Here is a 25,305-nt window from a genome sequence, read left to right on the forward strand (position 1 = left end):
GAGTTAATTTGGAGTTAAATTGGAGACAATTTTTTTAGTGTGTGTGACAAAAACTCAGTCATAATGGTGATATTTGGGAAGCTTCCTTTTCAGCTTATTGATTCAACATGACCCAATAAGATTGTGGCCAGTCATGGTCCTCTCCCAGCTTCAGAGCCAATAGGAAGTGAGCTGGGAGCACTGATTCACATCCTTGTGTGTACATGTGTGGTGGGGCTTGGTGGGTGGGCAGGGGGGAAATGATTCCTGTTACAAAATCTAGTGATACTACAGTATTCCTGGCTGAAGAAGTGCTTCTTTTAGGAACAGCTAAGCTTCAAGCTAGATATGTTTGTTTAAAGTATCATGATGTAGATCAACGATTATTGAACTTGGAGTAGTGCAGAGGCTTGGACTCAAATCTCAGTTCCACTACACATCAGTGGTGGAACCTCATGCATGTTACTTGGATCTCTTTCACTTTTAAAAGGTGAGAAGAATACCCCACATCACAGATTGTTGAAGGATCAAAGCCATGCTTATGAATGCACCGTGTAGAGTGCATGGCATATACAGAGAAAGCAATTCACAAACGTTAGCTTTGGAATGCCAAAGTGTATAGAGAACTTCTCATAAAAGAAAGACCTAGTTTACTTTGCAGAAATGCAACAGTATGTATTGTGTTATCATCATCTGCCTATGTGCCTGTGTGATAGTTTTTACGTGTCAACTTGCCTAGGCTATGGTGCTCAGATGTTAGGCCAACATCAGTCTAGAAATGTCTGTGAAGGTATTTTTTAGATATAACTAATAGTTCAATCAGCACACTAAGCAAAGCAGATTACTCTCCATAATGATGGTGAGCTTCATCTAATCAGTTGAAGGCCTTGAAAAGAAAAAAGAAAAAATCTGAGTTCCCCTAAGGAAGGGGGAACTCTGCCTCCAGTCTGTCTTCAGACTAGAACTGCAACATCAGTTCTTCTCTGAGTCTCTAGCCTGATGATCTCTGCAAATTTGACTTGCCTGCCCCCAAAATTGCATGAGACAATTCCTTAAAATAAATCCCTATCTACCTATCAATCTATCTATCCTGTTGCCTCTGTTTCTCTAGAGAACCCTAACTAATACAGCCCACCTTGCTCACTGGGTGGTAATTGAATGTCAGAAACTATATCTAACTCATCTTCACATGTCCAGTACCTAGCACGGTGCCAAATGTATAATAAATGCTTATGCTTATTGAACTGCAGAGAATAGCAGCTCACATTCAGACACTATCTTATAAAAATGGTACTTGCACAGAAGGTTTAATTAATTCATTCCTCTACCTAGTTATTCATCCATCAAACATTTTGAGGGGAGCTTATTCCATATGACTGTGCTTGACACTGGTGATGCAGAGAGAAAAGACAGAATGCATTCTCACTATTTCATGGTGGAGTGAGGAGATGGTATGAGGAGGGTGAAGTGAGACACTGGGAATCTGTTTATCCAGGTGAGACAACAAGACAGCCTGACATAAGGGCGGACACTTGGGAAGGAGAGGAAGGGATGGGTTTAGGAGGTAGAAACAACAGCAGGTGAGAACCAAGGAGTGAGGCATCTCCCATGACTCCCTGGTGTCTGGTTAAGGTGTCTGTGAACACAGAAGAGGAACAGAGTTTCTCATCACCTTATCTGATCCTAACTTTCCTCAGCATCATACAACACAACCCCCTCATTTTAGGGATATGGATACAGAGGCTGAGAGAGAGCAGGTCTTTTGCCACCACCTTCATAAATCAGGAGCTGGCAGAGTGAGTTTTAGAAGCCAAGTGCATGCTGTTTTGCTGAGTGTCCACTGTGGCCCACATGACGGTGCCTGCCAAGCTCCCTGCACAATGGAAGCAAGGGGAACGAGCTCAAAGAGTCCCTGTTACTTCTGTGTGGTGCGGTTTCACTCTCACGAGCTGTCGCATGGCTGACCAGCCTGCCATGCTCTTTGATGGTCAATCAGGACCTGACCCACCACCAGACTCATTCCACCTGGAGAATGGGTGTAATACCAGGCCTCAGTCCCCCACCCCTAATCCAGCCATGTTCAGCTGTGAGTTCACCATCATAACTTCCTGAATCTCAAGGGACAGCAATCAGATAATTGCCAGACGGCTAGGCAGTGGGTTGCCATTTTTATATGAAATCACTGCAGACCCTATGACCAAGGGAACTACCATTTTCATGGAGTCCAGCTGAACCCTGCTAACTGCAAATTCAGAGCATCTCCAACCATTGTATCCAGTTGATGAAGTTGATGCTCTCCAACCATACCACATTGGTTTGAATCCAAATTCATAGTTTACTTTCCAGGGTCATCCTGAGGATTGGAGGAAGGCACAGGAAATATCAGCCATTATCTTCCATTGTCAGATTATTATATCTTTTGTGTTAACATTTATAGCTGTAAAATAGCTTGGAGAGGTTTAAACCATCTCTTAACCCACATTCTTTTGTAATTCTTTTTCAATTTAAAATCAGTAATATCAATGGATTTCAATATTCTACTATTTAATCCCCTGTGTAGATCTGCAAGCTTTCAGCTATTTATTTCACCCTGAGTTTCCAGTTTGGGCAACTAAGAGTTGCCACAATGCACAGGGGACTCACCATGCACATGGGACTTCTACTACGGTAGAAGGTCCTGGTGTGCCTGACTGCCTAGGCAAAGCTCCCCTATGTTTACTTCCAGGGCAAGTGCTTGACATCCGCTGGACAAGTGCTTGACATCTGCTGGGTGGTGTGTTCCATGAGGTCAGAGGCTATGGCTGCCATGTCCATCACTCTGTTGCTAGCACTGAATCAGGGCCTGGCACCCAGAAAGTGCAGAATAAATATTTATTGAGTGAATGCCTAGAGACTAATCATCAGCGACGTGATCATGTTATTTGTCATTTTCTACAACAAATGATTCTCAAAGGTCAGAAATGAGAAGATGAAAACAGGACCAACGCAGATTAAACAGACGTATAACATCATTTCCTATTGTCTCTGTCCATCTGAAGTCAAGGTTGTACTCACATCTCGGATCTTCATCAGAGTGGTTTTCTCTCTTCTCTTAAAAGAAAGCAGAAGAGTTCTGTGCAGTTAAGAGGTTGAATGAAGAAAGGGAGGGAGGGTTCAGAAGGAAAAGTCCAAATATCCTTTTCCCCATGGAAATAATGATAACGGGAATAACGAGAAGGCTAAAGTATTCACTTTCCATGTGGCACTGCACTTTATTATTTAATTAATCCTCACAGCAAGCCTATGAGGTAGATAGTATCATGCCCAGTTGTGGGGGAAAAAAGCGGAGGGGGGGGGGAATTTAGAAGAATGTAAATAACTTGCCCAAGCTGGTAGGTAGAGAAGCCGGAATTCCACTCCACGTCTATCTGAGTCCAGAGTTTAACCACCAACCTTGGCTGGTTTGAACATTCAAGGGCAGGGTCCAAGTCTCATTCATCTTTGTTTAACTCACAGCACCTGGCCTAAGGTCACATCTGCCACACAGAAACAGCAAATATTAGTTGATTCAAAAGTAGAGCTAGTCAAAGGCCCCAGGATAAGGGTTACTTTACTGGAAAACAGTGCATGCATGAAAGAAAATATAAAAGCCAACCAAGAGAAAGCACAGTGGAACAAGTGGTCTTATATCCCACCAAAGACAGAAGTTACCCTTAAATGTTTTTGAAATTCATAGCATGAAGTTAAAAAAGTATTTTGAAGTGTCTATACTGTAAAAATGATAAATCACAGGAAACAGCTGGAAGGATCCTGAAGGTCTTTTTACTGACTTGTTCTTTTTACAAGACTGTAGATTCTTAGCTTAGGCCAGCTGGGGTGAGTTCTTGTTGGTATGTGAGTATATGGTTTTCACAAGCAAAGCAAATTTAAGACTCGGTTGTGACAAATTTGTGCTGTGTTTGCGCCCCAATCTTCAGGCCACATCTCTTGTGCTGTCTTAGCCAACTTCTCGTGGGCAGGGCTGTCAAGTCAACTCCCAAACTTGGTGGGTTGTCCCCTCTATCAGCCTCCTTCAGAATGTTCGTGGTGGCACCTCTAGATCCTTCTCAGAATGCTGTCTCATTTCTTTCCTGATAGTTAAAGAAAACTTAAGAAAGTGAAAGCTTACATGAGAAAATGAGTAAGCACTTTTAAAACAGAACTATTAAAGCTCACTTTCAAAGTTGCTAAAGTTAGCCCTTTTTAGACACCTTTAAATCCCTAGTGCCCAGACAAATCGAATACCTAACAGGGTTTGCTTCCAGTGCGGTCTACAAGGATACTTTAAAAAAGACTGTCCGAATAGAAATAAGCTGCCCCTCCTCCATGCCCGTCAAGGCAATCACTGTAAGGCCCACTGCCCCAGGGGACAAAGGTCCTCTGAGTCAGAAGCCACCTAACCAGATGATCCAGCAACAGGACTGAGGGTGCCCGAGGCAAATGCCAGCACATCACCCTCATAGAGCCCTGGGTATCCTTGACCATTGAGGACCAGGAGGTTAACTTTCTCCTGGACACTGGCGTGGCCTTCTCAGTCTTACTCTCCTGTCCCAGACAACTGTCCATCAGATCTGTCTCTATCCGAGGGGTCCTAGGACAGCCAGTCAGTAGATACTTCTCCCATCCACTAAGTTGTGACTGGGGAACTTTACTCTTTTCACATGCTTTTCTAATTATGCCTGAAAGCCCCACTCCCTTGTTAGGGAGAGACATTCTAGCAAAAGCAAGGGGCCATTATACACCTGAACATAGGAGAAGGAACACCTGTTGTCCCCTGCTTGAGGAAGGAATTAATCCTGAAGTCTGGGCAACAGAAGGACAATATGAATGAGCAAAGAATGCCCATCCTGTTCAAGTTAAACTGAAGGATTCCACCTCCTTTCCCTACCAAAGCAGTACCCCCTTAGACCCGAGGCCCAACAATGACTCCAAAAGATTGTTAAGGACCTAAAAGCCCAAGGCCTAGTAAAACCATGCAATAGCCCCTGCAATATTCCAATTTTAGGAATACAGAAACTCAACAGACAGTGAAGGTTAGTGCAAGATCTCAGGATTATCAGTGAGGTCGTTGTCCCTCTATACCCAGCTGTACTTAACCCTTATACTCTGCTTTCCCAAATACCAGAGGAAGCAGAGTGGTTTACAGTCCTGGACCTTAAGGATGCCTTTATCTGCATCCCTGTACATCCTGACTCTTAATTCTTGTTTGCTTTTGAAGATCCTTCGAACTCAACATCCCAACTCACCTGGACTATTTTACCCCAAGCTTTCAGGACCCCTGTCCTAGGACCCCTGTCCTAGGACCCCTCGGATAGAGACAGATCTGATGGACAGTTGTCTGGGACAGGAGAGTAAGACTGAGAAGGCCACGCCAGTGTCCAGGAGAAAGTTAACCTCCTGGTCCTCAATGGTCAAGGATACCCAGGGCTCTATGAGGGTGATGTGCTGGCATTTGCCTCGGGCACCCGCAGTCCTGTTGCTGGATCATCTGGTTAGGTGGCTAATATATATTATGGATATATATATGGATATATATATGGATATATATATGGGATAGCTCCCATATATTTGGCCAGGCATTAGCCCAAGACTTGAGCCAGTTCTCATACTGGACAGTCTTGTCCTTCAGTACATGGATAATTTACTTCTAGCCACCCATTCAGAAACCTTGTGCCATCAAGCCACCCAAGCGCTTTTAAACTTCCTCGCCACTTGTGGCTACAAGGTTTCCAAACCAAAGGCTCAGCTCTGCTTACAGCAGGTTGAATACTTAGGGCTAAAATTATCCAAAGTCACCAGGGCCCTCAGTGAGGAACATATCCAGCCTATACTGGCTTATCCTTATCCCAAAACTGTAAAGCAACTAAGAGGGTTCCTTGGCATAACAGGTCTCTGCCCAATATGGATTCCCAGGCATGGCAAAATAGCCAGACCATTATACACACTAATTAAGGAAACTCAGAAAGCCAATACCCATTTAGTAAGATGGACACCTGAAATGAAAGTGGCTTTCCAGGCCCTAAAGAAGACCCTAACCCAAGCCCCAGGGTTAAGCTTGCCAACGGGGCAAGACTTTTCTTTATATGTCACAGAGAAAACAGAAATAGCTCTAGGAGTCCTTACACAGGTCCAAGGGACCAGCTTGCAACCCATGGCATACCTGAGTAAGGAAACTGATGTAGTGGCAAAGGGTTGGCCTCATTGTTTATGGGTAGTGGTGGCAGTAGCAGTCTTAGTATCTGATCAGTTAAAATGATACAAGGAAGAGATCTTACTGTGTGGACATCTCATGATGTAAACGGCATACTCACTGTTAAAGGAGACTTGTGGCTGTCAGACAACTGTTTTACTTAAATATCAGGCTCTATTAATTGAAGGGCCAGTGCTGCGACTGCGTACTTATGCAGTACTTATGCAACTCTTAACCCAGCATGTTTCTTCCAGACAATGAAGAAAAGATAGAACATAACTGTCAATAGGTGATTGCTCAAATCTATGCCACTCAAAGGGACCTTCTAGAGGTTCCCTTGACTGATCCCAGTCTCAACTTGTATACTGATGGAAGTTCCTTTGTAGAAAAAGGACTTCAAAAAGCGGGGTATGCAGTGGTCAGTGATAACTTGAAAGTAATCCCCTAGCTCCAGGAACTAGCCGTCAGCTGGCAGAACTAATAACACTCACTCGGGCACTAGAATTAGGAGAAGGAAAAATGGTGTATATATATATATATATAATAAATAAATATATATACATATATATATATACACACACACAGACTCTAAGTATGCTCACCTAGTCCTCCATGCCCATACAGCAATATGGAGAGAAAGGCAGTTCCTAACTTACGAGGGAACACTTATCAAACATCAATAAGCCACTAGGAGATTATTATTAGCTGTACAGAAACCTAAAGAGGTGGCAGTCTTACACTGCCGGGGTCATCAGAAAGGAAAGGAAAGGGAAATAGAAGGGAACTGCCAAGCGGATATTGAAGCCAAAAGAGCCACAAGGCAGGACCCTCCAGCAGAAATGCTTATAGAAGGACCCCTAGTATGGGGTAATTCCCTCTGGGAAACCAAGCCCCAGTACTCAGCAAGAGAAATAGAAAGGGGAACCTCACGAGGATATAGTTTCCTCCCCTCAGGATGGCTAGCCACCAAAGAAGGAAAAATACTTTTGCCTGCAGCTAACCAATGGAAATTACTTAAAACCCTTCACCAGACCTTTCGCTTAGGCATTGACAGCACCCATCAGATGGCCAAATCATTATTTACTGGACCAGGCCTTTTCAAAACTATCAAGCAGATACTCAGGGCCTGTGAAGTGTGCCAAAGAAATAATCCCCTGCACTGCAGGCCATACATTTCAATCCCTGTAACTTTAACTTCCTTGTTAAGTTTGTCTCTTCCAGAATCAAAGCTGTAAAACAACAAATTATTCTTCAAATGGAGCCCCAGATGCAGTCCATGACTAAGATCTACCACGGACTCCTGGACCGGCCTGCTAGCCCAAGCTCCAATGTTGATGACATTGAAGAAACCCCTCCCAAGGAAATCTCAACTGCATGACCCCTACTACACTCCAATTCAGCAGGAAGCAGTTAGAGCAGTCGTCAGCCAACCTCCCCAACAGCTCTTGGGTTTTCCTTTTGAGAGGGGGGACTGAGAGACAGGACTAGCTGGATTTCCTAGGCCGACTAAGAATCCCTAAGCCTAACTGGGAAGGTGATCACATCCACCTTCAAACATGGGGCTTGCAACTTAGCTCACACCTGACCAATAAGGTAGTAAAAAGAGCTCACTAAAACGCTAACTAGGCAAAAACAGGAGGTAAAGAAATAGCCAATCATCTATCACCTGAGAGCACAGGGGGAGGGACAAGGATCGGGATATAAACCCAGGCATTAAAGCCGGCAATGGTTACCCCCTTTGGGTCCCCTCCCTTTGTATGAGAGCTCTGTTTTCACTCTATTAAATCTTGCAACTGCCAAAAAAAAAAAAAAAAAAAATTCCTAGTGCCCAGAACTGTATATTTACTATATATTTATTGCTTGAATGCGTGTGTGAATGAATCTCCACTATTTCTTTAGAGGATCCTATGTGCAACATGTCATGGTGATGACTACATCCCCACTGATCAGAATAAGAGAAGTTGGCTTAAATCCTGATATGCAGGATTAGGGATAGATAATGAAGAACCTGACATTCATTCTTACACATAATTACATGGGTCTCAAGGAAAGGGTGCAATGACTTTCAAAATTCATTCAATATTCACAACTTCTTGATAAAAGGTGTGTTAGATAGCATTTACTTCAGGGAAGAAGAATTAATAGTCCTCCAAATACACCTGGATAACCTCACCTCAGACTAAATAGATCCCAAACCATTACATTAGCCCAAAGATTTTCTTGTTCCCCACATCTTCATTTTTCTGTTAATTGTGATTCCATTCCCTTTTCACTAGGCTTTAAACACAGCTGTCAGACACAATCACTCTTTGCTTGAATTCATTTAGTTACCAAGACCTACTGATCTTTTTTTAAACAATCTCTATTTTGTCACCCATTCATTCCTTTCCACTCTTAGAACCCAATTTTCTAGATCAGACCTTGTATTCTCAGTCTCTAATATTTCATGGGTAGGTCCAACTTGTCTCCTTGCATACATTTCTCCCTCCAGCAGCTGTCATGAACTGAATTATGTCCCTGTCCATCCCTAGATTGATATGTTTAAGCTCTAACCCCATGTGACTGTATTAGGAAACGTGGTGTTTTTGGAGGTAATTGTGGTTCCATGATATCATAAGGATGGGGCCCTAATTTGATAGGACTTGTGTCCTTATAGGAAGAGGATGAGACACTACTCTTTCTCTCTGCTCATACACAGAGAAAAGGCGGCCATCTACAAGTCAGCAAGAGGGCCTCACTAGGATGAGTTTTCCAGCATCTTGATCTGAACTTCTAGCCTCCAGAACAGTGATAAATTAAATTTCTGTGGTTGTAGCCACCTGGTCTGTGGCATTTCATGTCAGTCATAACAGACTAATAAACAGGCTATCTGCCCAGTATTCTCAGAGTTACATGCATAGAACACTAAACTGACCCTATGCTTTACAAATCCCCAAGGCTGCCACTGCCCACCCCCATGACTTGTAAGTCCAAATGCTTTAGCTTGGAACCTGAGGCCACCTCCGTGTTGGCCCATAGTTACCTGCCCAGCCTCTAAGCCTTTATATTGTTTAAGGCAAACATTCTGATCTCATTGTCCTCAAAACCCACATGGCATTTTCTGAAGCCACAGTGAAGCATGATGCCTTTGGGGAACTGCCTGTTGTTGCCATGGCTGCAAGGTGAGTCTACATCAGAAGACGACATGATGTGAGAGGAGTCACGTTGCAGACATGGCTCCCTCCTCCCTCTCTTCCTTATTAACAGAGTCCTCACTGAGTTTAGAGAGGAGAGGTGCCCAGATCAGAGGCAAATAATGATGTCTAAGCTGGGGGTCAGCAAACTATTTTTATAAAGGGCCAGGTGAAGGTAAACATTTTGGGCTTTGAGGGTGATATGGTCTTTGTCACAGCTCCAACATTTTAGTGGCAATACATAAACAATTGTGTTCCAATAAAACTTTATTTACAAAAGCAATCACTGGGCTAGATTTGGCCTGTGGGGCAAAGTTTACCACTCCCTGATCTGCCAATCCCAGAGCACTGACATTGTTGATCTTCTGAATCAAGTGGAGAACAACTTTCGGATTTCTTGTTATATGAGAGCCAGAAAACTCCATCTTTTAAAGCTCTTTTTAAACTCTTGTTATTCACAAGGTTTATCTTAGACCAGCAGAATCAGCATTACCTGGGAACTTGTTAGAAATGCGGAATCTCAGGCCCCCACCCCAACCTCCTAAATCAGAATGTGCATTTTAATAAGAAGCCCTGGTGATTGGAAGGTTTACTAGAGCTTAAGAAGCACTAGTTGAAGCCACTGCTGATTGAATGTCCTATTACTTGCAGATGAAAGCACCCCTAACTATGGCTGACAGGAACAAGTCATCAATATCTTGTATGCTTTGCTAAGGACTGTGGTTTTGTCCTGAAAGACATTAATGAGCTTTATGTAGGGAATAAAATGATCAGTTTTGGTAGGCAAAACTTATTATTTCTTTGATGAGATAATAAGCTCCTAAAATTCAGAGTATACTAAAGAAATATCCCTGATATTTATCCTACCTTCCAAGGCCAGCAAAGTAGGTAGACTCTTCACCACTGCCACACCATTGGATGGAATTCAAAAGCAGCCTCTTCTCTAAGACCTGCTCTCCTGCCCATACCTACTGCCTCAGGCCCCAGGAGGATTCTCTGTTTCTGGCATATCCATGGGGCTTAAAAGTAATTGGAAGGCTGTAACTCCAGCATTGTAATTTGGCATCTGAGACTGGAAAACTTTAATTTTAGTTACACTTAATACTGCCACCACCTAGCTTGGTTCAATTTATCTTCTGAATATATATTCACCTCTCTGATAAGACTATAGGCTACTTTGGCCTAAGCAATCATATTTTAAGATTTTTGCATCTCTTCTATAAGGCTTGCAAAGTGCTCTGCATATGACTGTCATGATAAATATAAATTTTTTTCTTAAAATATAAGCCACCATTTATTGCTTTTCCAAGCTCTTTGAATAATACCTAAATGAGATAAGCATCTTGAATGTGAATATCATTCATCAGCTAAATTAAGAATAGTAGGGTCAAAAGGATCCAAATAACATCAAATTTTTTGAAAGGCAGGTCTTTTCAAATTGTTTATGGTTAGGTTCTAATACACGCCAGGAATGGTTTGAAAAAGAATTCAGTACGAGCATTTGGTCATATCAAGCCACCACATCTTCCTGTGGTTGGTTTATGAAGAGCTAAAACCCAAACAAACACCACCTCTTACACAGTCACCCGGAGTGTTAGTACTTACATGGAGAGAGCACGTCATAAACCCTCTAGACAAAATTATCTCACTTAAACCATACAAGACCCTAGGGTTGGGTAGATTACTATCTTCGCTGATGAAGAAACCAAAGTGCAGAGTATTGATGTCAACTTGGTGAGGATCACACTGGTAGAAATTTGGTGGTGGTAAGAGGGGACAGTTGGAATTCAAACCCAGATAGTTAAGCCTTGAGTCTGTGTTCTAAACCATTAAGCAGTGTCTCCATAAACAGAGCTTTACTATGTCAAAGGTCAAACTCTCACCACCCTATTTTCATCTGCAGGCATCATCAGCTGGGATTTTCATGTGACAAGTAATCTATGTTAAGCCGAGCTATATTGAAAATAAAATGTTAGAAGCCACTTATTTTATAGTCAAGTTCAGTGAGTGACAGTTTCTATGTTTAAGCCTTATCCCATTATGAGTTAATGGTTTGGTCTATCATGATTAACAGTGGGAAATATCTTTGAAATCAGATTAGAATGTTTTAGTTTTTGTTTTGGCTGTTAGTTATCATAGAAAGATTTTCTCTGTCATTTCAGAGTCTACAGTAAAGACTATTAAAGGAGTACCTGTAATTATGATCTTATTGATCTATTTAAATTAGAGTTTATTACAAAGCCTATGACCATATCCAAACAATTAAATTAAAGCATGGAACAGTATTTCAATGACTCTAGGGAGCATAGACAGCCAGGTGGGATTAGTGAAACCTGAAAGTGGATAGTTTTGCCTCCAGTTGATTCTGATCATCTGTCCTGACTCATTTAAGAATTTCAACTCTTATTTTCCCCTGGATTCCATTATTGACTCTACCATTTTCTGAATCAATATGATCTTCAAAAATCACAGATCATCTCTAACAAAGGCTCTTTATTCTTCAAGATGTAATAACTATGACTTTGTGTTGAGCAACTTGACACCAAAGGATTACCTTTTATAAGCCTTGAAATTTTATATTAAATAATTGTTCCTAGAGATTTTTTCCCATTTCTAAAGCCAAGAGGCATTAATTATTTTAAACGGCAGTGAATTCACCAAGGTAAGTTTGTAGAGAAAAACTAGTGGCCCTACTTTAAGTTGTTGCTATAGAAATTTCAGTTTTTAATAAAAGGATATATACTGTCTTCCACAAGTCAGTCTGTTACCACAAATTATTGTGTATGAGCCCTTTTTATATGGGAGTGCATTTCTTTTGATTGTGTGTGCATATATTGATTGGTTGTACAAAGCTTTTCACTCCTGACATCACTTTTGGCTTTCTTTCCTTCATTTTTTCTCTTGTCACAGTCCTTTCATCCAGAAACTCTTTTATCCATCCATTCAATTGCTCAAGCAAGGAACCCAGGAATATCCTCCTCTAAATGCAATCAATAACCAAATCTTACAGATCAGATTTGCAAAATAGAGCTCAAATCTAATTCAATGTATCTTTACCACTCTTCCCCCAGTTCAAGCCATGATAATTTCTCTCTCTACGTGAATGTCCACCCCTGGAGACAGACACAGGGTGTTACTGCTTGGACCACTGCAACATCCTCTTAATTAAACTCCTCCATCCACTTATGCACCATCATCCATTCTCCATCCAAAAGTCAAAGTGGAATGTGTCACTCCATTTTTTAAGTCTCCCAAGGCGTCCTGTTGACCTTAGAATAAAATGCATGCAGGGAGGGTCTGGCTGTTCTCTAGCCTCACGGAGGCCTCTCACTGCATCTCAGCTGTACTGACTGACCATTTTGTAGTCTTCTCCTCTACTTTCAATTCTGCCAAGACATCCACCTACCCATCATGGGCTTGACATGTCCTATAGGTTGTAATTCCAATTTTGTTTTTTGGTAGACCTTTCTAAACTTATATGCTAAATTCAGTTCCTATGCTCTTCATCCCAGTTCACAGAGTCCTTCCTTCCTCATATAGAACCTTTGTGTTTGTGTGTTTATATATTTATCTCTTGTGTTTATATATAATCTCTTTCTCGATAGATTATAACCTCCATGAAGGCAAAGACAATCACTTTTTGGTTGATTGCTTAGCATTGGATCAGGCACATGGTAAGCCCTCAATTATTATTTGTAGAATTAGTAAGTCAATATAATCTGTAACACATGGAATCTCATGAAATACAAAGTGAAGGTCCCTTTGGAAAACAAAAGTAACAATTCTCAAAGATAAATGTCATAATTCAGAGGCAAGGTTTTGGAGATCAACTACATGTTAATACAGGATTTGTTTCTGTGAAACAAACCAATAGAAATGGAAATATAACGTGTTTGAGAAGCTATGTGGCAAAATTACTCTGAAAAAAGTCAATATAAACATCAATGTCTACCACAAACAACAAACACAAGACAAAGTGGTTTTTCCCAATTGGCTTGTTCCAGCAATATAATATATGTGCAACTCATCCAATAATCCAGCTTCTTTCAGGCTCCCTGTTGAACAGAAGCAAGTCTGAGATAGCTCCTTTCCCAGAGCTAGGACATGAGATTTTTCCAGAATCGGAAAATTGCCCTACATATCGGGGGGAGGGGCTCTTACAAACATAGTCATTAGAGTCAGGACACTGGACATCTTTCACCCTGGTTACAAGTGTCTATAGCAAAGCAGTTTGACACTTTTCCAAAACGAAGGCTCAAGTTTGAAGTTAATTTTACCTTATTTGCTTACGTATATACAAGTTAGTGGCTAAAAAGCAGAATGTCAACATCCTATAGATCAGTTCGATCCTTTACAACCAGCCCAATAAACCTTCCATAGCCTTTGTCAATAATGTTATTTTCAATACAAAGCACATTGTATTTTTATACATATAATGTAATCTGTCCTTTAAGGCAGGCATTATTATACCTATTTTACTGCTTTAGTGGTTGATACCCTAGTGTCTCTCAGCTCCAGACTAAGCTGTTTATACTCAATTTTCTGATGCTGGGCTGAACTCTGACATCCCTGTTATCTCCATGTCGGTTGCCTGTTGGGTTCTGCCCCAAAGGATGCTGAGGAGAGAGTGGAAGGCAGAAGGAGGGAGAAGGGATTTCATCCTCTCTATTTGCTTCCTGTGCATGGCAGTGACAGGGGCTCTTCACCAGGCAGAAGCCTTTGCCCATTCCAGCTTCTTTCTACTGTCCCTGCACCAACCTCATTGCATCACTCTGGTGCATTGTCCACAGCATCTGGGCAATGCCTCCTCCTCAACAGAGGGGCAATGCAGACCTCGTCTTTGTGCATACTTATTTGCATAATAATAAACACACAGTGAAAACATTGTATTCCCACATCTAGCAGTAATTGGGTTAGCTACCCACTGACTACATATTGAAAAATTGCTGCAATATGACCCTATCTTCACATGAATAAGATAGCTTTACAGAATTTTAAAGTGACATTTCAAACCTCTGAATTTTCCTTACACTATTTATTGTTCAGTTCTATCCGTGCTCCTTTCTGTCTGGAATACCTGCCCTTCTCCCAGACCTGGTCCAGACCCCTCAAGGCCAAGCTGCATGTTTTCCTCTGTGAAACCTTTGAGCCCCATGGCTGGCAGAATTAACTGCTCCATCTACTCAACTCCCATTACTCCCTGGATACTCTTCTCAGGGACTTGAGAGACAGAAAGCACACACATGAGCTTGGAAATGGCTTGACTTGAATTGATTCTTGGCTTGAATAATTCATTTCCTATGTGAGTATGGATAAGTTATTTAAGTTTCAGTTCCTTCTTCTGTAAAATGATACTAACTTCTCCCATATTTCTCCCTCCTGCATTTGTGGCATCTCCATCTTTCCAGCTGCTAAAGCCCAAATCCTGGGATTCACCATTGACTCCTCCCTTTGTTTCTCCCTACATCCAATCCAATAGCAAATCCCATTGGCTTCACTTTCAGAACATATCCAGAGTCTCATCACTTCTTACCACGTTTACTGCTACCATTTTGATCTGAGGCATGGTCATCTTTGTCTGGATCATTGCTGTAGTCTCATAATTGACCTCCACAATCTTTCTCTATTCCCTTCTGGTATACAGCAGCCAGACTGATCACATAAAAATATAAATTTGACCACTTTCCTGTCCAGTGGAAAACCATCTTAGAGTAAAAGCTGAAGTTACTCCAATGACCTATAGGGCCTGTAGGGACAGGTCCCGTGTGACTTCAAACTTAGTTCCTGCCACCCTGCTCACTCCACGTGGCCATACTGGCCTCCTTCCTGTTGCTGGAGCTGCCCAGGTAAACTCATGGCTGAGAACCTCTGCATTTGTGGTTCCCTATGTCTGGAATGATCTTCCTCAAGATAGCTACATATCTTTCTTCCACACCTCCTTCACGTCTTTGCTGAAATGGAACCTTCTCAATCAGACTTTCCCTGAGCATTGTATTTAAAATGGAGACCCATCTATCACCTTTCCATGCTTTATTTTGGATGCTGTAACACTTTTTCTTTTTTAAATCACTGCCATGTGGGAAATTATTTCATTGCAATCAATGGCAGCCTCTGAGTCCACAACTAGGCAAACTCTCCCAGAAGGGATCACAGATCAAATGAAAGTGATGGAATCACATGGTTTATTAAATTGACTCAAAATTTATGCTAGAGAAGTGGGGGTGAGTTAACATGCCTCACACAGCACACAAATGGGTAAAAACTCTAACCAGGAAGATGTTCAGATGTCTGTTTCTTTCTGTACCACACCAGCCTTTACTGGCAGTCACTAGGACCAGCACTCAAGTTACTTTTTTATTTTTTGAGACCGAATCTTACTCTGTCCCGGTGCAGTCTCAGCTCACTGCAAACTCCTCCTCCCAGGTTCAAGCGATTCTCCTGCCTCAGTCTCCCAAGTACCTGGGATTACTGGTGCCCACCACCATGCCCAGCTAATTTTTGTATTTTTAGGAGAGACAGGGTTTCACCGTGTTGGCCAGGCTGGTCTCGAGCTCCTGACCTCAGATGATCTGCCCACTTTGGCCTCCCAAAGTGCTGGGATTACAGGCATGGTCCACAGGTGCCCGGCTCAGCATTAAACTTTTGACCATGGAGTCTCAGCAGATGGAAACAGTATGAGGTTCCAGCACATGGGTGTGGCTGGTGCTTGCCAATTAACCTGCTGAGCAGCCAAGATTCTATTTGGTTTTGGGGGGAAAAGGTCACTCAAGGCCAGAATAAATTTCACAAATGCGTAGCCAAATAAAGAACTCACGAATATCGAGTGTCTCACATATATTACAGTGTTATGAATCCCAGGTATCCTGGCGCTGCCCTTCCTTCCTGTCCCTGTGTGTGTACGGATGCTCCACTTGATCTTTCTAACCTGTTTCTCATGCTGCTAACTGATTTTCCTATACTTAAACATGAGTTTCACTTATTTCAGTTGCTTTCTTATTTAGCAGAATTTAATATTCTCAAACAATATTACCAATGCATATTATGGCCTTCTGCCATCTCACATTTTTTACTTACTTTGTTTATTATCTACCTAACGAAAAGTGCCAAGAACACAAGAATTTTCATTTCTTTTCTTCTCCAATGTACCTAGATGTGTATTTAAAAATATAATTATTGAAAAAAATGAAAGAAATTCTGAAAACCATGAGGCTTAAATCAAATAATATTTGAATTGTACTAGAACAGGAGAGAAAATGACTTGGAGCAGGATGAGAAGATGAAATTGAAAGCCCATGCTACGGTCCCCGCCCTGCTGATGCCAATCTCTTCCCAGGCCCATGGGTGTGGGAGTGCTTAGATGCTCATCCTGAAACTCTGGAGATCACCCATTCTTCTGGAACTGCTCACATTTTCTTTCTATGCTCTCCAAGTAGCTGTTCTTTGGCCCACTTGACTCACAGTCAAACTAGTTTCAATCTCGTACCCTTGAAATATTTGCTTAATGAATGAATATCCTGTTACAGGTTGCCCAGGGACTTCAGAGCCCTGATGAGAATTGATACTTAAATGACATCAGGTAGTTACCCCAATGAGTTTGTGCTCTGTTCAATCTGCAGGGCTTCATTCAACCTGAAGTTGCCCTCTGGAGGGCCCTGGGCATATCCAGGCCTAAGGCTTCACATTAGTCTGCTCAGGCTGCTGTAACAAAAGATCAAAGCCTGGGTGACTTAAACAACAGAAATCTATTTCTCACAGTTCTGGAGTCTGGGAACTCAAAAATCAAGGTGCTGGCTGGGCGCGGTGGCTCATGCCTGTAATCCCAGCACTTTGGGAGGCCGAGGCGGGCGGATCACGAGGTCAGGAGATCAAGACCATCCTGGCTAACACAGTGAAACCCCGTCTCTACTAAAAAGTACAAAAAACTAGCCGGGCGAGGTGGCGGGCGCCTGTAGTCCCAGCTACTCGGGAGGCTGAGGCAGGAGAATGGCGTGAACCCGGGAGGCGGAGCTTGCAGTGAGCTGAGATCCGGCCACTGCACTCCAGCTTGGGCGACAGAGCGAGACTCCGTCTCAAAAAAAAAAAAAAAAAAAAAAAAAAAATCAAGGTGCTGGCTAATTTGGTTCCCTGGTGAGGGTTGTCTTTCTGGCTTGTACACATTTGTCGTCTTGCAGTGTGGTCACATGCCTTTCCTTGGTGCATGTTCACAGAGAGAGAGAGATCTCTTTCTTCTCTAATAAGGTCATAAGGCCACCAGTCATACAGGATTAGAGCCCCACCCTTATGTCCTCATTTAACCTTAACTACCTCCTAAAGACCTGTCTCCAAATATAGTCACATTGGGAGCTAGGACTTCAATATATGAATTTTGAAGGGATAAAATTCAGTCCATAGAAGACCTAATTTCTTCTGCCCAGCACAATGTCATTTTCCTTTTTTAATGTTATTATTAACTTTTAAAAGATGTATACGTCTCCTATAAAATCCATGTTTTAGTCATTTGTTATTTCTGGCTTGCTTCACTCATTGATTCTACCTACCCAGCCCGTTTAGACATTGAAGTTTTTATCCCATGCCCACTGATTTAATCAGGGACTATATTTTCCAAACTGAAACTCAGGACATACGACATCGTCAGTATGATTTTGCTTATGGAAGAGCAGAACAAAAAGCCAGAAATTGGGATTGTCTTGGAATAGTATGGATATGCAGAAAATGATGATAAATAACCAAATTCTCCATATTTGTATGTCAGTGATTGGGAAGAGTATTAATGCAGCTTGAAGCTTGGTGCCACTCAAACCCACCAAAAGTTCTATTTGCCCAGTTAGATGTTTTGATGGTGAGGAGCTTATTGGTGTTGGGCTGTGGAAGATACAAAAGTTGAAGACAGATGCTGTTCTCCATGGCAGAGCTTTGCAAGTTTTCTTTGGCCCATGACGTAGAGCAAGAAATTTTACCTTACAACCCTGTAGACTGTGATCATTCTGATCTATTCTGTTCTATTCTGTTCTGTTCTGTTCTATTCTATTCTATTCTATTCTATTCTATTCTACTCTATTCTATTCTTTCTACAGTGGGTATAGAAACATAATTGGTTTCCAAAACATGAAGCTATTGCTATGTGCATTGGAAGAAAAACAGCTTTTGTGGGCTGGGTCCAATAGGTTTTGGTTTCCTTTCTGTTAAAAAATATTTTGATTAGCATAAAGGTCGTTTTGTTTGTTTATTTTTGTGTTTTAATACATGTAGGTACTAGACTAGTGTCTAGAAATAGTTTCATTCTCTTGGAAACTTACCTGCTGAAACTCTTCTATTCACAGATCAGAGGTTTTGGGAACTGGAAGGAACTGCAGGGGTCAAGTCAGAATATATCGCTTAGGAGTCTTTATGTTGATGCTCCGGTGTTTGGATGCAGTGATCTTAAAAACGCAATTCACAAAAATTGTTTTCTTTGGTTTTTGACTCTTCTGAACAGAACTCATCTTCAACTTAGTTTGCTAATTGCCTGTGTACCATGATCTTGTTCTCCCTTGCAGAGCTCACAGGATGGGTTTTTGTTTTGTTTTGTTTTTAGTTTCCTTGCTGTTTTTCCAGGTCACAGTACCACAGTGGATTGGTGATTGCGGTTTGAGGTCACCTAGAGAAGTGTGTGTGTGGGGGTTAACCCAAAGATTTTATTGCACACCTCAAATTGTTCTCTGATGACACCAAGAGCGTCAAAGGGACTGAGGCCGAGTTTGTCAGTGAACGTTCGCCAGGAAAAGCAGGGGTGAAGCTGCTTATGGGCGAAGATGAATCCCGTGCTGCCATCTATTGGTAATATCATAAAACAGCAATTTTTAATACCACCTGATTTTTAAAAAGTTTATTTTGGGGGAACTATAGTTCACTTTCACCTATTCTCCAAATTTGTATTTCCCAAGAAGTCTTGATTTCATGTGAAGGAATCTGTGGATGGGAATGACCCATCTTTAACCCTAATGAAGTTTGTCTGTAAAGTGAACCAAGGGGACAGGGGAATTCCCACACTGTCTCATTACTGCCCAAGCCAACACACTTCCCTTTGAGGATGGTTTGAGGGAAGGAGGGACTGTCTGCTTGTCAGAGGGATTTCAAAGAACACACTGTTCTCATCCTTCAGATCTTGCCGATTGCTTCATGGGCTGCCCGAGATTACCATATGTTTTGTGCAAATGGTGGCTTCAAAACAAAACAGAATAGACCCTCTCTGTTTTGAAGCCTGTTGATTCTAAACGCTACACCATTGCAAATAGTTCTCTGGGTTTATTTATTAGTAAAGGAAGCCAGACATCAAAGACCAACCACTTCCATTTTAAAAAGATCCCTGTTCATTAAAAATAAAAATAAAGGAGGCTGGAGTGTAGTGGCGTGATCATGACTCATTGCAACCTTGACTTCGGGGGCTCAAGTGATCCTCCCGCTGCAGCCTCCACTCCTGGTTAGTTTTTTGTATTTTTTGTAGAAAAAAAGTCTCACTTTTTTGCCCAGGCTGGCCTCTAACTCCTGAATTCAAGCGATCCTCCTGCTGCAGGCTCCCAAAGTGTTGGGATTACGGGCATACGCCACTGCACCCAGCCTACTATCTTCATCTTATAGAAAGAAAAGAATGGAGGAAACTGAGGCTTGGAGACAATGGTTTCACCCAAATATCAGTGGTGTGGAGGCAGAAAAACCTATGTTAACAAGAGGAGTTGATGGCAGTATTTTGGCAAGTCCTAGTAAAAGTAACCCTGGAGACTTCACATGTTCCATTAGAAGAAATGGAGCTGTCACCCACATCAAGATTCAGAACACTGGTGATTACTAGGACCCGTACGGAGGGAAGAAGTTTGTGACTTTGGCTGAGTTGGTCCAGTATTACATGGAACATCACAGGCAATTAAAAGAGAAGAATAGAGATATTATTGAGCTTAAATATCCTCTGAACTATGTAGATCCTACCTCTGAAAGATGGTTTCACTGACATCTGTTTGGGAAAGAAGCAGAGAAATTATTAACTGAAAAAGGAAAACATGGTAGCTTTCTTATGCGAGAGAACCAGAGCCACCCTGGAGATTTTGTTCTCTCTGTGTGCACCGGTGATGACAAAAGGGAGAGCAACGATGGCAAGTCTAAAGTGACCCACGTCATGATTCGCTGTCAGGAACTGAAATACGATGGTGGTGGAGGAGAACGGTTTGATTCTTTGACGGATCTTGTGAAACGTTACAAGAAGAATCTTATGCTGGAAACACTGGGTACAGTCCTATGACTCAAGCAGCCCCTTAACATGACTTGTATAAATGCTGCTGAAACAGAAAGCAGAGTTTGAGAACTAAGCACATTAGCTGAGACCACAGATAAAGTCCAACAAGGCTTTTGGGAAGAATTTGAGACCCTACAACAACAGGAGTGCAAACTTCCTACAGCCGAAAAGAGGGTCAAAGGCAAGAAAACAAATATTAAATTGGTATAAAAACATCCTGCCCTTTGATCATGCCAGGTTGTCCTACGTGATGGTGATCCCAATGAGCCTATTTCGGGTTACATCAATGCAAATATCATCATGCCTGAATGTGAAACCAAGTGCAAAAATTCAAAGCCCAGAAAGAGTTGCATTGCCACACAAGGCTGCCTGCAAAATACGGCGAACGACTTTTGCTGGATGGTGTTCCAAGCAAACTCCCAAGTGATTGTCATGACAATGAAAGAAGTGGAGAGAAGAAAGAGTAAATGTGTCAAATACCGGTCTGATGAGTATGCTCTACAGGAATATGGGGTCATGCGTGTTAGGAACGTCAAAGAAAGTGCTGCTTATGACTATACGCTAAGATAACTTAAGTTTTCAAAGGTTGGACAAGCTCTACTCCAGGGGAATATGGAGAGAATGGTGTGGCAATACCGCTTTTGGACTTGGCTGGACCACGGAGTGCTCAGCGACCCCGAGGGCATGCTGGACTTCCTGGAGGAGGTGCACCATAAGCAGGAGAGCATCATGGATGCAGGGCCGGTTGTGGTCCACTGCAGTGCTGGAACTGTCCATACAGGGACGTTCACTGTGATTAATAGTCTTATTGAAATCACCAGAGAGAAAGGTGTTGACTAGCAACACTGATGTTCCCAAAACCATCCACATGATGCAGTCTCAGAGGCCAGGGATGGCCCAGACAGAAGCACAGTACCCATTTATCTATATGGCAGTGCAGCATTATATTGAGACACGACAGCACAGGATTGAAGAAGAGCAGAAAAGCAAGAGGAAAGGGCACGAATATACAAATATTAAGTATTCTTTAGTGGACCACAGACAAGTGGAGCTCAGAGCCCCCTCCCGCCTTGCACTCCAGTGCCACCCTGTGCAGAAATGAGAGAAGACAATCCTGGAGTTTATGAAAACATGGGCCTGATGCAACAGAAAAGTTTCACATGAGAAAACCTGCCAAAACTTCAGCACAGAAATAGATGTGGACTTTCACCCTCTCCCTAAAAAGATCAAGAACAGACACAAGAAAGTTTATATGAAGACAGAATTTGGATTTGGAAGGCTTGCATTTTGGTTGACTACCTTTTGATAAGCAAAATTTGAAACCATTTAAATACCACTGTGTTTTAACTCAACAATACCTTCTTCCCAGTTACTCATTTCCTCAGAAAAGAAGAAATCATCTCTACAATGCAGACAACGTTACATTTTATAGAATTTTGTTTTAAATTGAGGAAGCAGTTAAATGGTGCGCTATATCTTGCAGATTACGGAAGTTCAAATTCTAGTTATAGGCTTTTTTTTTCTTTTTATAACCTTAACCAGTTTAATTTTTTTTCTCATCATGGGAGATGATAAGAAGAAATGGTTTGGGAAAATTAAGTAACAACATCCTAGAAGAGTGAGAACAATCTCATTTACCATCATGTATCCAGTCGTGGATAATTCATTTTGACGGCTTCTATTTTTGGCTAAATGAGAATTAAGCCAGTGCTTGAGACTGTCAGAAGCTGACTGGTCTACCTTTGCACTGGCATTAAAGAGTCATAGAAAAAGAATCATGGATATTTATGAATTAAGATAAAAGGTATGGGTTTTTTATTTTTTCAGCCGATGACCAATTACAGTTCAGCTGTTGACCAAGAAGGTTGTGGTAGGAAAACACTTGCCATATTTTCTTTGCATTTGAGTAATTGTCTTGTACTTAGGAAAAAGTCATCTATGAATGACCAGTGATTTGGGTTGTCAAATGTTCCTGACAAGCTTACCCCAAAACTTTAGTGGCTTAAAACAATCCCACCCCTAACTGTTCTTCGACCTGAGCTGGGCTCAGCTGGGCTGTTCTTCTGCCAGCCTGCAGGTGGGCACTCATGTGGTCAGCAGGTTGGCAGAGAGACTGGGATGGCTGGGCTTCTCTCTCTGCCTGAAGTCCTGAGTCTCTCCTTCTCTATGTAGTCTCTTTCAGTGGCCTGGCTGGCACAGTAGCTAGACCTCTCACATCCAAGAGCTCTAAAGCAGAAGTGGCCAGGCCTTCTGAAGACTTAAGTACAGAATTGTCACAGCATCTCTTCTACTGCCCTCTATTGATGATGATGATGACTATTATTATTTTTCTAACCAGAAGACAGCTGGATTATGCCCTCTACTTACTAAACAAGTCACAAGCCCAGCTCAGATTCAAGAAAAGAGTGTGAAGTGGAGGTGCAGTTAATTGGGGGACCACTAGTCTAACAGATGGTCACAACCAATGTCATGGAAAACCAAGAATTTTAGCAAAAGTAGAAGTTGCTAGTGACCTTGGGAAGCTGAAGCTGATTAAAGTAGCTGGGACAAGCTGAAAGTCAGACTGAGAAATAAAAGGAGGGCCTTCAAGAAGCTTCCTGAACAATTTCTGCCAGCCCTGAGCTTGTTTTTGCAACCAGCACTTGGGGAAACTGATCTTGTGAGGATGGATGTGTTAGGAACACAGGGCTTTTGAGAGCAGCACCATCCCACTGGGGCACCCCCAGACTTGGGAAATGTGATGCTTTCTTAATGTCACTGGTTTTTAGTTTGGCCACAGTGAGAAGGAACAGCCCTAAGAGGCCTCCAGCCAGGTTGAATGAGCTCATTTTTGTTTTAGCCAACCGGTAAGATTCGCTAATGTTCTACCTTAAGTGACTTCTCCAAAGACATCTCTCTTTGCCTCATATGTGGAATCATCACTCAGCATGGATATTTCAATGAAAAGATCATTGGTTGACTTTTGTAACATTAATAAAATACTATGGTATCTTTGCCGTGAAATAAAAATAAAAATGAATAAAAATGAAGACATGTTTCAATCAAATTAATGAAATTCTATATTTAAAATGTCTAGGCTGGGCAAAGTGGCTCAAGCCCGTAATCCCAACACTTTGGGAGGCCAAGGTGGGAGAATTGCTTGAGCCCGGGAGTTTGAAACATGGGCAAAAAGTAAAACCTCCCTCTACAAAATTCAAAAACTTAGCTGGGTGTGGTGGTGCACACTTTTAGTCCCAGCTATTCAGGAGGTTGAAGCAGGAGGATGGCTACAGCCTAGGAGGTCAAGGCTGCAGTGAGCTGTGATCTCACTACTGCACTCCAGACTGGAAAATAGAGCCAGACTTTGGTTCAAAAAAAAGAAAAAAAGCTTATACTGAAAAAAATGATTATTTTTATGAATGAGTGCAATGCAATCTAATTGTGTTCACTATTGTACAATTGTAAGATTTATTTAAAATATTAATACCGAAATCTATGTAGCAATGGAATGAACAGCCATTTTTTATATCTATCTATCATCTATCTATCTATTATCTATCTGTCATCTATCTATGTGTCTATCTATCTATCTATCTATCTATCTATCTATCTATCTATCTATCTATGCTGTGTATATGTATATGCCAAGCATTCTACTGGATGCTCAAATATGTCAGTGAACAAAGCAGGCTAAAATCTCTGCCCCTAAGAGCATACAATTCTAATAGGGGGGAGATAAACAATGAATAAATGAATTAAGTCTGTTATATAGAGAGGATGGGAAATAGTAATAAGTGTTATGGAAAAAACAGACTGCAGGGAGTGGCAGTGGGGAATGTGTTCAGAGGGGTAGGTTGTAATTTTGACTTGGATAGTCAGCGTGCACTTCATGGAGAAGTTGGCATCTGAGTAGAGACTTGCAGTTCATGAAGGAGGGAGCCGTGTGGCCATGGGGAGGAGGAGCACTCCAGGCGAGGGGAGCAAGCAGCCCATGCAATGGGCCTGAAGAAGGAGTGTGTCTGAAATAACAGAGGAGTCCAGTGTGCTGGAGACAAGGAGGTAGGTGGGGCCTAGAACATAATTCAGGGAAGGTGGATTGTGAATTGCCTTGTGGGTTTCAGCGAGGACTTTGGCTTTTACTCTTGAGTGCAATGGGGAATCACTGGAAGGTTTTGAACAAACAAGCAGTGTGATCTGACATTCATTTTAAAAGAATTATGCTAGCTGTTATTTTCAGAATAGACTGTAGGGAGCAAGAATTATGCCAGCTGCTATTTTCAAAATAGACTATGGAGAAAGGACAGGAGCCAGGAGATCAGTTAGGAGACTGCTGAAGAAAGCCAGAGGAGGGGTGCTGGTGGCTTGCACTGAGGGCATAGTGGAGTTGATGAGAAATGGCCAGATTCTGCATATAATCTTAACATAGAACCAGCAAAATTTAAGTAGAGATTCATTCATTGTAAGATGTGAGAAACAGCAGAGTCAAGGATGACCCAAGACTGTTGGCCTGAGTACTGGAAAACTTAGTTGGCCTCCACTGAGATTGAAAAGACAGAATATGGGGTTGTTTCGGGGGGACTTAGCAACTTCTCTCAGTCCTGTCAGAGAGTCACTGCACCTGAACCTACAACCTCACTTGGATACACAATCAAGAATGTAAATTCACAGTCATTCCCAGTAAATCCCCCTTAGTTAAAAGG

General features: G+C 42.0%; 1 pseudogene; it reads left to right on the forward strand.

The window, feature by feature from the left end:
• Nucleotides 1-19,987: 19,987 nt before the first annotated feature.
• Nucleotides 19,988-21,790, forward strand: LOC104675049 (annotated as a pseudogene).
• The last annotated feature ends 3,515 nt before the right edge of the window (nucleotides 21,791-25,305 follow it).

This window comes from Rhinopithecus roxellana, chromosome 4 (genome assembly GCF_007565055.1).
Source record: "Rhinopithecus roxellana isolate Shanxi Qingling chromosome 4, ASM756505v1, whole genome shotgun sequence".
NCBI lineage: Eukaryota > Metazoa > Chordata > Mammalia > Primates > Cercopithecidae > Rhinopithecus > Rhinopithecus roxellana.